Below are 13,016 nucleotides of genomic sequence, written 5' to 3' on the forward strand. Positions count from 1 at the left end.
ACTTTTGGCGATGACCAGGATCACCCTGTAGCGGAGTGTACCATGGTGCTCGTACTCCCTGCTGTAGTACCTTGGGCGTTCTATAACGCCAAGACTCTCCAGGGCATTGATCAAAAGGCTGGGGAAGCTAGGTGCAGCTTGGCAAATGCCCTGGGTCCATTCTTCCTCAGCCATCTAAAAACAAAGATAGGGTGAACAAACTTTGCACAAATACTTGGGTACAAAAGGGGATAAATGGTCCTTATTATTATAATAGGATGGGGCGGTACATCTTCCATGGATACATGATTATTAGGATAGAGGCTCTAGCTTAGGTGTGCTACTCTCCTATCATGGGTACACTTCCTCGATCTGGATAGGGCGCTTCTTTTGTGGAAGACATTGCTCCAACACTTCATCTTCGGTCTGAGTTCCCTTATCCCAATGGGTTTCTTCGGGTTCTTCTTCTAACAACCCAGCTTCTGTCCTGAGCGCCTCGTAGTTTTGCCATTGGGTTTGGAGAGCGGCTAGGGCATTCTTGACTTGTATGGCTCTTTTCTGTTGTGAATCCATTCTTGGATTGTCTTTTCTGCCCTGTGGATTTGGTGTTTCAGTTGTGTCGCCTGTTCGCGGTAGAGTTGGTCCAAGCCGGTGAGGTAAATGGATAGGTGGGAGACCGTATCTTCTAGTTCCTCTTCTTCCTTCCCAAGTCCTCTCATCCGGGCAATCCATGAGCGTCCTCTTCCTTTAGCAGGCGGGAAAATCCCATAGGAGTTCGCTGAAGATGATGTTTGTAAACCACACGCAGACGTCGCAGGGCTTTTCGGGTAGCCTTTCGGTAGGTGTCTGGGAAGCAAAAGCCAGTGGTGGAGATGAACCAGGGTTCCACATCAGGATAGCGGGTGCTTTTCTCCATGAAGATCATCATGTCGCACCGAAGGGTGCCCCTGGAGTCGTACTCCCGGTAGATGTACTCCAGTGGGTCCACAACTCCGACGCGTTCCAGGCTGAGTAGCAACAACTTAGGGAGGCCAGGCTCTGCGGGGCAGATTCCGCCACTCCATTCATCGTCAGCTATCTAGAACCAGGCAAAGGCCAAAGGTAAGTGTTGTGTGGACAGAGGGGCTAAGTAGGGAAAGATCTAGTGGGAAATGACATAGAAAAGGTCCTCGGTCCTAGGGGGTCACGTCCTACGGCCAACCTGGCTCTGATACCACCTGAAGCTCCCAGGAGGCTGATAACACATTTGTTCACCAGATGGTTCAATCACCGTACAAACCTCCGAGGAGGCGGACTCTCGATACAAACGATAATAAGTAGTAAAACAGCTACGGTGATACTCCAAAGCACGACCCAGACGGTTTCCAGCTCGGGCTCAGAGTAATGCGCTAGCAGAAGCATCTTGCAGAGGAAGAACACCACAGGCAAGGTTGGGCGCGGACACAACCTCTACTCAACGTCTTCAACAACGAAGTCCGGATCTTCTTCTGAAGAAAAACCACAAATATATATATATCGGATGAGTACAAAAGTACTCAACAAGTCCAACCCCATCCACGAAGGGGGAATTCACAGATATGCACATGATAAATCAAGGATAAGACTGAGGTTTATTTGTAGTAAAGCTAGATTTTACACATGCAAGGGCTTATTTTCAAAAAGAGTTTTCTTAAAGCAGTTTCTCACTTAACCGAATAATGAGTGGGGTTGATCCTACACAAAGGATCCAAGTTTTAATGCTACCACTACAAAAAATCTATTGATCTATGACGATTAAATTTCATCACAGATCACTAAAAACCCGTCATAAAATAGTATCTATGACGATCTCAAATAGCGTCATGTATTGAGCGTCACATATCACACCTCGTGACATTCCTTACGTTTTAAAACCGTCATAGAATTTCTCCGGGCCCCTTGAAGCCCAACCCAAGCCCGTTTTCTATGACGAAAATAAATGTCACGAATAGTATAATTTTCGTCATAGATTCAATTGCCATGTCACACATTGATGACATGGAGGATGACGTGGCTATTGACCTGGCGATGACATGGATAGCAATGATGATGCGGTCAATGACATGGCAATTTACGTGGGGCTGACATGGTGGATGATGTGGCAATCAACATGGCAGGTGACGTGGCGAGTGACATCAGCAGCACAACCCATGAGTTGATGGGCCGAATTCAAAGTGGACCACCAAGTTAGGCTTGATTTCAGGCCTAGATTAATTCTCAGCTAACAAGATTTCAGCCCAAGATTAATACCCAAGCTCATGAAAAAAAGCAGGGCCCATTTTTCTGATCAATTCATTACCATTTCAGTCCTAATCAAGATACAAACCAGCCAATATATAAATAAATTATGTTCCAATATCTCATCACATACATACAACATCAAAGTTTCTCAATTCAGCATGAATTCAGTCTAATTCCAGTTAATCTGGAACAAAATCTCACAGTACTGCAAAAAAAAAGAAGCTTCAAGCAAACCCATGTTTCAAGCACGAGCTCAAGTTTTGCATCCTTCTCAGCTTTTAATTGCAGGCCTGCATATGATATAGCAAACATGGTGAGTACAACTGTTGTATTACTTTTCTCAACCAAGATTGACTTTACTCATTCTTAACTTGAATAGAAAAGCATTTGGATTACTACTTCATAAGTCAGAACTAACAATCAACTATTCACTTGTATGTTGAGACGAATATGGAATATACTCAAAACAGCTAACTACTAGGCATTAAGCGTTTCAATTGAAGTAGCTATAATTCATGATTTGATAATACAAAAACATGGCATGATTAGTCCTTAGCTGTTCTTATACACAGCATGAATACTTCACACAAGTTCAGAGCTATCAGATATCTCTTGTAATTTAAAAAGTCAATATTTAAAAAACATATATCAGATTTATAGTTTCTTTGGTTAGCATGTGTTACACCAAGAATTAGCACCAAAATAGACACATGCAGGGAGGAAGTGAGCAGCAAGCACTATTGAAACTAGCCACAATCTCAACATCAAATATAGCTATACGAACATGAACATATATTGCTGCAATGATGCAGACAGACCTGCCAAACACTATTCTCATGTTTCAATAAAAGCCACTCCCGGACTAGCAACCACAAGCAAAATTTTAGTTATCATCAGTGTGAAGTGAACCAGGAAAGTAGCAAAAAGTCCGTCACTAGCAAGATATCCTACAAAAATTTTATGGTGTTTGTCGGCACCTCTGGACTAGGGTACCCCCTCTTGCTGTGTCAAGACTCGTAGTTATCCGTAACTACGCCCAAAGGAGCTGAGCAACCGGACCCCTGGGGTCCGACTCCATCTCACCGGACCAACGGTCTCGGACCCGCATCCCGCCCGGGGCCGGGTCCGGTGTCACCACGTGTCCCGGAGAAGGAAGCACTCAGACAAAATAGCCGGGGGCCCCAGACCTCCCACGGGGTCCCGGACCACCATATACTATCCGGACCCCTCGGCAGGGAGGGAACAGACACCCCGCCTGGGGGGGGGGTCCGGAGCCGCCACGTGTCCGTAGACGCAGATACGCACGCGGCTACCAAGCTTCCTCGGGAAGACTTGGCCACCTACCGCATTCAATGCGGGAGGCGTTAAGAGCGCTCTACCACAGCAGAGCCCGAGGAGACTTTCGCCAAGCTGTACTGTTGACCTCGCATTACCAAGGTACACTGTACAGCCGCTGGCGCCACTCACGCCACGCACGTCAGTCTGCTGCACCAGTTAGACACGACAACTCGGCGACATAGTATCATACCGCCTACACGGTAGACACAACAGTCTACGCCACAACCTACACTGCCTCAACGGGCGCCTCACCGATGAGATAGGAGAAGACCCCCCTCGGCCAGAGAGTCTACAGGACGATGAAGTGTATCCGGCAAGAGATTCTCCATCACTGTTGCACCACTACTGTCTAGTAAAATATACATCCTTGTTGGGCCCACCTGTCGGGGTCCGATGCCTGTGTACGCGTCCTCCTTACTCTATAAAAGGGAGACGCCCGTTAGAGGAAGGCTCAAGAAAAAAGGGAGACTTGGGGGCAGAGGATAGACTCATTCATTCCTATTGCAATACACCACAAAGTGGATGTAGGGTATTACGCTTCGGCGGTCCGAACCACTCTAAATCTGTGCGTTCTTGCGTTCTTGCCCCGAAGCTAGATCGCCTAATAGCTTAGCACTTCCCCGAGTACTCCCCCTCGGGGAATAGGTGGGTGCGTTCCGCCACCCGGCTGTGGGTACCCCCAAAAGCCCGCGACAGTGTTTATTACTACAAGAAGTTCAGAGACATGGTCTGAATTTTGGTACAAACATGGACTGGTAATTGTATGCAAATCAAATTATCATGTAATTAGCTGTAACGCATAGCAAATTATATACAACTAGATTGTCAAGCATGTCTTAATTTTCTAAAGTCTTAAACAATCCCCTCCCCATCAATCCATTCAGAGTATAACTCACGTGCAAAAAGTCAAATAGAAAATGCACACTGCATGAACGAGAAACATGGAACATAGGCTTTAATGTACCAGTCGAAGGAAGAAGGAAATAATCTCATAATGTAACGGAGAAGCTGTGTGTGCTGGCTGCACATGTCGCCCTCGTGGCCAGTAGTACCGACTGCTGCTCGTCACCTGAGGCAGTTCGCGCTGGACGCTGATTAGCCACCCTAGCCGCCCATCGCTCTGCCTCCCGCAGCAGCCTGCATCCTCAAACACATTGTGAAGACGTGGGGGAGGAGGAAACAGATAAGACACAAAAGAGATGTGAGGATGGAAAATATATGGAGGAGATAAAAGGTTGAGCATCGGACCCACCTGCAACGCTGGATGCGGCCGGAGCTCCACATGCTTGAGCTCAGCACCAACTGTGTGATGCTCGTCGAAGCTCGCCTGCACTCTCCTGGGTGGATTTGGAGGCGGATTGGGGGTGGACGCCGTTGAAGCCACTTGTCAGCGAACTCCATGACCTCGGCGAGCTACGGCCGCCTGCTCGTTGTCGGCTTGCAGTAGAGGCACCGGGTCACCACGTTAGCACGCGGATCTGAGGCTAAGGAAGGCGGCTATGCCTATCTGCCGCTGCAACTCTGTGCCGCTGCTCGCTGCGGGGAAGACGACTGGAGAGCAGGCCGCAGGCCTCAGGCACCGCTGACCCTTGCGCCACGAGCTGCTGCCGCATCCCCATCCTCTAGGGGCCGATGCGACACTAGCTGCGGCCGCAATGCCTCCTGGAGAGCGGAGCGGAGCTCTTGCCCGGCCAGCGGAGTTCACCACAAGCAGATCTGAGGGGGAAGCGGGGAAGGAAGGGATAGAGGAGGGTATGGGAGGGAGTCGAGACGGTGTCGCCGGGGTAGGGAGCACAGGGTGAGAAAGTGGAGTGGCTCGGCGTGCGGGGAGCTTGGGGGAGGAGAGGAGCGGCAGCCGTGAGTGGTCTGACATCTGAGCAGGGCGTATAGAGAAGGAGAGGGAGCGGCGGCAGCCAGGAGGCGGAAGACTGCTAGGGTAAGACTCGATGACTCGGCATTTATACTGTGTGAATGCGATTCTAACTGTCAGATCGTGGATGGATGGTCAGAAACAATTGGGTCAGGTAGGGCGAGCTAGAAACGGCCCATAACTACTCAGATTAATATTTTTCTTTTTCTTTTTTAATTTAATTGCACGATTACGAAGTAACATATAACAATAATTATCTTATATACACTAATTTATTTTTTATATGTAATAGACTACATATAAGTTGTCCTGTAGAAGTTTCAATAATTTTCTAACTCACTTACTATTTTTAATAGCTTAAATAAATTTCTGCAAGTTTGTTGAATATAATTACAATTTAAACTATATGTATCTCAAATAATACTTAAAAACTTCACAAAATTCTTTTTAAGTACCCATGTTCTAGTATAGATTGTATCCTAAAAATAGATGAAAACTTCAAATGTTTGCTAGGGATGATTCAAACTTCTACTTACAGCCTTGTTACAAAATAATGATGATAATACATAAAACTTCTGGGAAAATTGTGTAAATTGTCACAGAATTAATTTATGAATGTATAAACTTTACATAAAAAATTCATAAGATTTTATGAAAATTGAAGTATACATTGCTCATAAATGGATGGATCTCTCATATTCTTCCATACAACCTAAGTCAAAGTTTGAAGTTTACACACCTTAAAATCTTTTCTTACTCATATACCCAAATAGATTTTTTTTACATGTAGTAGACAACATATAAGTAATCATATAGGAGTTTCAAGAATTTTTGAATAGATTTGACATATATTGTCAATTAAATAGATTTCTATGTGCTTTTCGAAAGTAATTTCAAGATGAACTATGTGTACCACCAAAAAGATTCGAAAAAATTATAGACTCATATGTTCCATTATAGCCCATGTCCTGGTGATAGATGATAATTCAATTATTTTCTAGGGACAATTTAAACTTCTATCTCCAAATGACCACATAATAATTAAGAAATACCTAAATTTGGTCAAAAAATTCTACAAGTTGACATGGGGATATAGTTTTGGTCCATAATCTTGCCATAAAAAACTTCAATGGTTTTCAAAAAGTGAGACAATATATTGTTCATAAAATGGTACATCTCTCACAGAATTTCTTGTAATTGACATCAAACTTTGAGATTTGAATACCTCATAACATAATCGAAATCGCATGCAGCTCAATTTTGGCCACCACCTTATGTTGATCATAACATTGGAAAATATCAAGTTATATTAGCAATTATCATTCAAAAACATGTTATTTCAATTCTCTATTAGTTATTTCTATTCTCTATTAAGTTGGAAGAAAATATGTCATACATAAAAAAATCAAGACATATCAATTAACATACAAACAAACACTACTAAATAAAGTACCACGATTTTAGAAAAATTTAGAGAAAAAAACCATCAAATTTGGAGTTCTTATGAGGGAGTAATACCAATTACAAAATTTACTTCTGGATTGAAAAGAAAATGATGGATTCTTTAATATTGTAGAACATTGTTACCGAACATTAACAGTAAATAAGGCACACCCCAGTGGTAATGCTATCAAGTCTTAGTCATCTTTAAGGGTCTGGGTTCGAATCCACTATACTACCTACGTGTTTCTCTTATTTTCGAATTAAAACTTGAGTAAGTTAACATATATATAGGATAATACCAAACTCTATCACAAGTGAAGGAGCAACATAGTGGAAGGTTGCTAAGATTCGTAACAACAAAACCCGGGTTCGATCCTTCCCCCTTCCTCTCCCGTTTGACCCTATTTTTCTCCATTCTCCTCCCCTTTGAGCCTATTTTTTCCCCCTCCTCTGGTCCTCCTGTTGCGGGCTGAAGCTGGGCTTGGTGCAAAGAGAACAGGGACGAGAGAGAGAGGAGGCCGGAAAGGGGCAAAAAAGAGTTCAGCCCAGACACAAGTGAAAGCAACAAGACTACAAAAGAAATAATGTTCTCAACATAATCACAAACAGGCAAGTGCTGTTGTGGTAAGGGCCTTCACTTCCCACCCCTAGGTCGCGGGATCGATTCCTAGGCACGCAACCAAGACAAAATTTTTTGATTAAATGTTCTCCTGGCGCTGTGCAAGTGGGCCCCTCTCGACTGCTGACTAGGCTGCTGACATGGCTCGAAAGTGGACCCCACTCAGCAGACCGTGTGTGCTGACTAGGCTGCCATGTAAGCATCAAATAAGAGAAGCAAAAACTTAAGTTAAAAATGAAGAATGTCAAAATATATAGTTAAAATGACTATGACGATTTCTATGACATTAATGTTAAAATGTCAAGTTTTTAGGGCTCAATTATGACGAATTCAATAAAATGTCATATTTTGTGGGCTCAATTATGATAAATTCAAAAACGTCATAAAGTTCTGGGCCTAGGGTACATACCGTCAAATTCGTCATAGATTGTGTGCAATTGTGATGCTCTTTTAAAATGTCATAACATTTTCGTCATAGATCACCACATTTGTTGTAGTGTACTGGACTCCCCATCCGCAGTAGCTCACGACACAATTGCCGGACACCTTCCCAAAACAACTCACGCCATGAAAACATCCCTCTCAAAAGTCTAGTTCTGTGACCAAACCGTAACTCGCCCAATACCATGGGCACGATTATTCGAATAGGTTTTAAACTCTACAGAGGTGTGCAACTTCACCCAGAAGTGGGTACCACAGCACGATCACCTTAGTGTCGGTGCAGATCCCAACAAAGCTATTATCCACCTTAGCTATACCTGACTAGCCAACACGGACTCCACCAAGGGGCCATTGGTCGAGTGATTTGCACAATAGTTGAGTTAGGCAAGATAACACATCAACTCGGTCCTTAATTGTGACAAGATGGACATCTCCTCAACCTTGCTCAACGACGCCGGTATGAGCACACCTTTTGGCAATTCACACAGAAATGCCATCCATCTCATCTAAGCACATATTTCTTTTATTTTTTATAAATTCCACATTTTCCCTTCCCACACACTCACACATTTTCCTTTTATAAAAAAATTGTACCATGTTTGATGTTTCGTAATTTAAGCACACAGTCCTAAGCATTCAAACAACGATTAACATCCAAATAGAATAAATCATATTTAGACATTAATATAGGTGGTCAAGGAATGGTTATAACAAGTCAAGGGGTGGCTATCCAACCATGTTTCAGCAGTAAAAGCATATGCAATTCTGTAAAATAGGCCAATAGGTTGTGTTTATAAAATTGGGACAAAATATGCAGCAAAGGATGAGATTGAACTTGCCGTCTTCGAAGCCTTCCGGGAGCTCCTGCTCGCGGTACGGGTCTTCTGGCTCTAGCTCGCTGTACTGCTCGGTGAACTCTTCGACGGATTCTCCCTCGTTCACACCGGTATCTACAGCGCACACACAATAAATAAAAGAAATAAAGGTTTTACCGTCGAGCTGGAATCAGAGAAAATTAAGATATGGAGATAGGAATAATATTTTTGGATGATTTTCTAATGGCACGGTTGAAAATATATTAGAAATGGTGTGGTAAAGTTTCGGGGCGATTGGAGGATTTTTGGCACATGAAATGATAGGTCGAAGAGGGGTTTAGGGGCCTCTTTGTAATTATTTTTGAGATGGCAAGGGCTTGATTATAATTTCTGGGAATACATGGGTTACTCTGAAAAGGGGCAGGGGTATATTTGGAATTTTGTTTATATGGTGGAGGGGCTAGTTCTCTAAATAAATAAAAGAGGAGGGGCTTTTCTTTAAAAGGGACATATAGGGGGGCTCTTAAATAAAAAGGGAAAAGGGCAGGGGGCTCAACACAAATGTGGCTTCTTCTTCCTCCCTTCACGGGAAACAGAGGAGGGGGAGATGGGGGGGGGGCGGCACCTGGGCCGGCGGCCCTGGGGGCACGGCGGCAGGCGGGAGTAGGGGGAAAAGAGGGAGGGCGACGAGGGGATTCCATCCCCCACCTCAGCTCGGGCTGGGGCATAGCGGGCGGTAGCGGCCGTGGTGGCGGCACTGCAAGGCCGGGGAGGGGGCGTCGGAGGGCAGTGGGGGTTGTGGAGCTTGAGGGCGCGATGGAGGGCCTATTTATAGGCGAGGAGAGGCGGTGGAGGAGGGGGCCGCTGTGGTGGCTGGCTGGCGAGCTCGGCTGGGCGCCTTTAATGGAGATAGGGCCGGGTTTGGGCGTCGTGGAGCAGCGTGGTCGTCGAAGGCGCCGGTATGCAGGGGTGGGTGGCGCAAGTGGAAGAGGGTGGACGTGCTCTGCTCGCAAGCAGTGCGGGCTCAGGAGGCGAGGCGGAGGTGCTGTGCTGGACGACGGGCGGTGTGGCGAGCACGGGGCGACGGAACGGATCGGGCAGGGGCGAGCAGCACGGCGAGCATCCCGGGCACGTGGAGCGCGTGGGGGCGGCCAGGAGCAGGGGCGTGCACGTGGACAGGGAGCACCGGTAGCGCACGTGAGCAGGGAGCAGGAGGAAAGAGGAAAGAAGAAAGGAGAAGGAGGGAGAAAAATAAAATAAGAAAAAGAAAAAGGGAAAAAGGAGAAGAAGAAAAGAAGAGAGATAGAGGAAAAAGAGAGAGAGCGGCGGTCGGCGGGATTCGCGGCGACGGTCGGGAGCATGCGACGGCTTCGGCGGAACGCGACGCACGCAGAACGAGGAGAATAGAGAGATGTGACGGTGATTAGTGCGGGTGTCGGGACGGCGGATCGCCGGGAAGGATTTTAGGAGATTAGGAGCTCGGACAGGAAGGGGTTTAGAAATAATTTGAGCTAAACGATGAAAAAAATTTAAAAATTATTTTTAGCGCCTGATTTATCTTGGTGAATTTTTGGGATGTTACAAGAGGGTTGAAGATGCACCTAAGAGTCACCAATTTGCACCCCTATTCGACAAAACCAATACAAGGAAAAACAGGAACTATGCAAGTTATACTCGTGCCAAATCGCATTCGATTACTCACACAAGTTCATTTCATACGACACACATAAAGGTTACTACCTCTATCTAAATTGAGCATAGCTCAGGTTATAGGCAGGCTGACGGACATCATCTCCACTGACCGCTGCGCCAGGACACTGATGACAGAGACAGGTAATGTGTTGGCCGGATTTGTTTTGCCTAAAAGACACAAGGCACGTGCCGTAGTAGTTGTTAAGCTTGAAAAAGGGAATGATCTCATCCATCTGTTCAAACAACAGAAGACAAAACTACTCTCGCTCTCGGCTCGTGGTCAAGTCCCACGACCGACCCACGATGTGGACGATGAGCCATGACCTCACGTTCGTGTGAGGTTTTGAGCAGGGAAAGGAATGAACTTTGAACACTGATTGTAACCTATAAATACCCCCCCCCCCAAAAAAAAAATCAATGAAAAAGGTTGCCCCATTCACTGTTTCACATCTATTGTTCAGTTGTTCATTACATTACAATTTCATTCACAAACACGTTATGAGCACTTGGCTCTGGCCAACTGAGAAGGGACAAAGAACTCCGGTGAGCTTGATAATACAGGAGTCAACCAAATGGAGGAAGAGATGTGACTAGTGGACAGTTGTACCACTAATACTATATTTAGGGAAGTGAGATATTTCCATACTCTCACAAAGAGGGAAGGAATGGTTCTGACCGTTGCTTGACACGATGCTATAATAGTAGGTTCTGGAAAGGCCACTATGATACTTTCAATGGATACACAAATCAATATCGAGGAAGCATTGTTGTGTCCCGATTCAACTTGTACCCTACTAAGCTATAGCAATATTAGGAAAAATGGGATTCATGTGGAAACATACAAAGAAAATAAAAAGGATTTTCTTCTTTTCACAAAGGATATCAGACAAGGCAAAGAGACACTTGAAAAGGTGCCCTCTCTCACATCTGGATTGTACTACACCTACATCAAACCCGTACCACATGTTGCATACAAAGTGATTTTTCAGAATGTTGACACATTCCAAACTTGGCATGACTGCCTTGGCCATCCCGGAGTCAGGATGATGAAAAAATTATTAGCAATTTAACTGGTCACATTGCGAGTGATAAAAAAATTGCCACAATCCTCAGATTTCATGTGCACCTCATGTGCAAGTGGGAAATTAATTTTGAGACCCTCACATCTCAAAATACAAGTTGAACCATTCAAGTTCCTTGAATGCATTTAAGGAGACATATGTGGAGCCATTCAACCTTTATTAGGTCGTTCAGATATTTCATGGTCCTCATTGATGCATACACAAGATGGTCACATGTGTGACTTTTGTCGACGTGAAACCATGGATTCGCAAAGTTGATTGCACAAGTCATTTGACTTAGATCAAATCAACCTGAACACCAGATAAAGTCGATCAGAATGGACAATACGACTGAATCTTCTTCCAAAGTCTTCAATGATTATTGTATGGCATCAGGAACTATAGTACAATATTCAGCACCATACATTCATCAAGAGAATAAAGCTCATCGCTAGACCATTATTGCAAGATTGTAATCCACCAACAAATTGTTGGGGTCATGCAGTCCTACACGCTACAGACTTGATACAATTGCGCCCAACTACATGTCATTTAGCTTCCCACTACAGTTGGTTCATGTTGATCCTCCAAGTATTTCCCATCTGCAGAAATTTAGTTGCGCTATATATGTACCAATCTCACCACCAAAGCGTACCTCTATGGGCCCTCCACAGGAAATTGGGGATCTACATGGAGTATTTATCTCTGTCAATCATTAAATACTTGGAGCCCAGGGGACCAACTCACTACCCAGTACGCATATTGTATCTTCAATGAAGATCATTTCCTAGCATTAGGGGGAGAATTCAAGTACCATAATGAATTCCAGGAAATAAATTGGGATGCCATTGACACCCTAAAGGAGGATCCACGTACCAAAGAAACTAAACTCCAAGTCCAGAGAATAATTGAGTTGCAACACATTGCAAACAATCTGCCAGACGCATTTACCAACACCAAAGGTGTCACAAAATCATCATTCCCTACAAATAATGTGTGGAAAGAATAGAGGTACCAAACAAAACTATTCATCTACTATCTCAGGAAGAGAAAGGTAGAAGTACAGCTAATCCTAAGGCTGCGACTTCCTGTAAGCACACCAGGAAACAGAGGAATGAACCCTCTAAACTGGTAAATGCAGCTCAACTCAAGTTGAGAGACACCAAGTGATACGTCATGGGGTCCCGGTTTTCATGACGTAGGATCTTGCTCCTGATAACTAGCTGTAGAACAGCTGGATAACTTGCTGCAAGCAGCGATAACTAGTGCAACCTGACAAATAAAACTCGAAGCCAACCACCGTCTTTAACCGGCAACCTGAATCGAGGATTCGCCCTACCACACTCTCAAAGAACCAACCAACACAGCCTACAATCAATCAAGGCGAACCCTGAAGGGAGTAGGAGCACCAATTGGGAGCGGATGAAGTCGCCGCTTCTGCAATCCCGCAAATGAAATCACAAGAGCAAAGGGGTAGAGATCACTCTCTGAATTTGTTA

General features: G+C 44.8%; 1 long non-coding RNA gene across 1 annotated transcript; it reads right to left on the reverse strand.

The window, feature by feature from the left end:
• Positions 1 to 2,312: 2,312 nt before the first annotated feature.
• LOC120705088 lies at positions 2,313 to 4,596 on the reverse strand. Its single transcript, XR_005687776.1, has 2 exons — positions 4,541 to 4,596; positions 2,313 to 2,528 (listed from the first exon to the last, which is right to left on the reverse strand). It is a non-coding gene; the product is annotated as an uncharacterized LOC120705088 (long non-coding RNA).
• Between the last annotated feature and the right edge of the window lie 8,420 nt (positions 4,597 to 13,016).

This window comes from Panicum virgatum, chromosome 4K, assembly GCF_016808335.1.
Source record: "Panicum virgatum strain AP13 chromosome 4K, P.virgatum_v5, whole genome shotgun sequence".
Lineage (NCBI taxonomy): Eukaryota > Viridiplantae > Streptophyta > Magnoliopsida > Poales > Poaceae > Panicum > Panicum virgatum.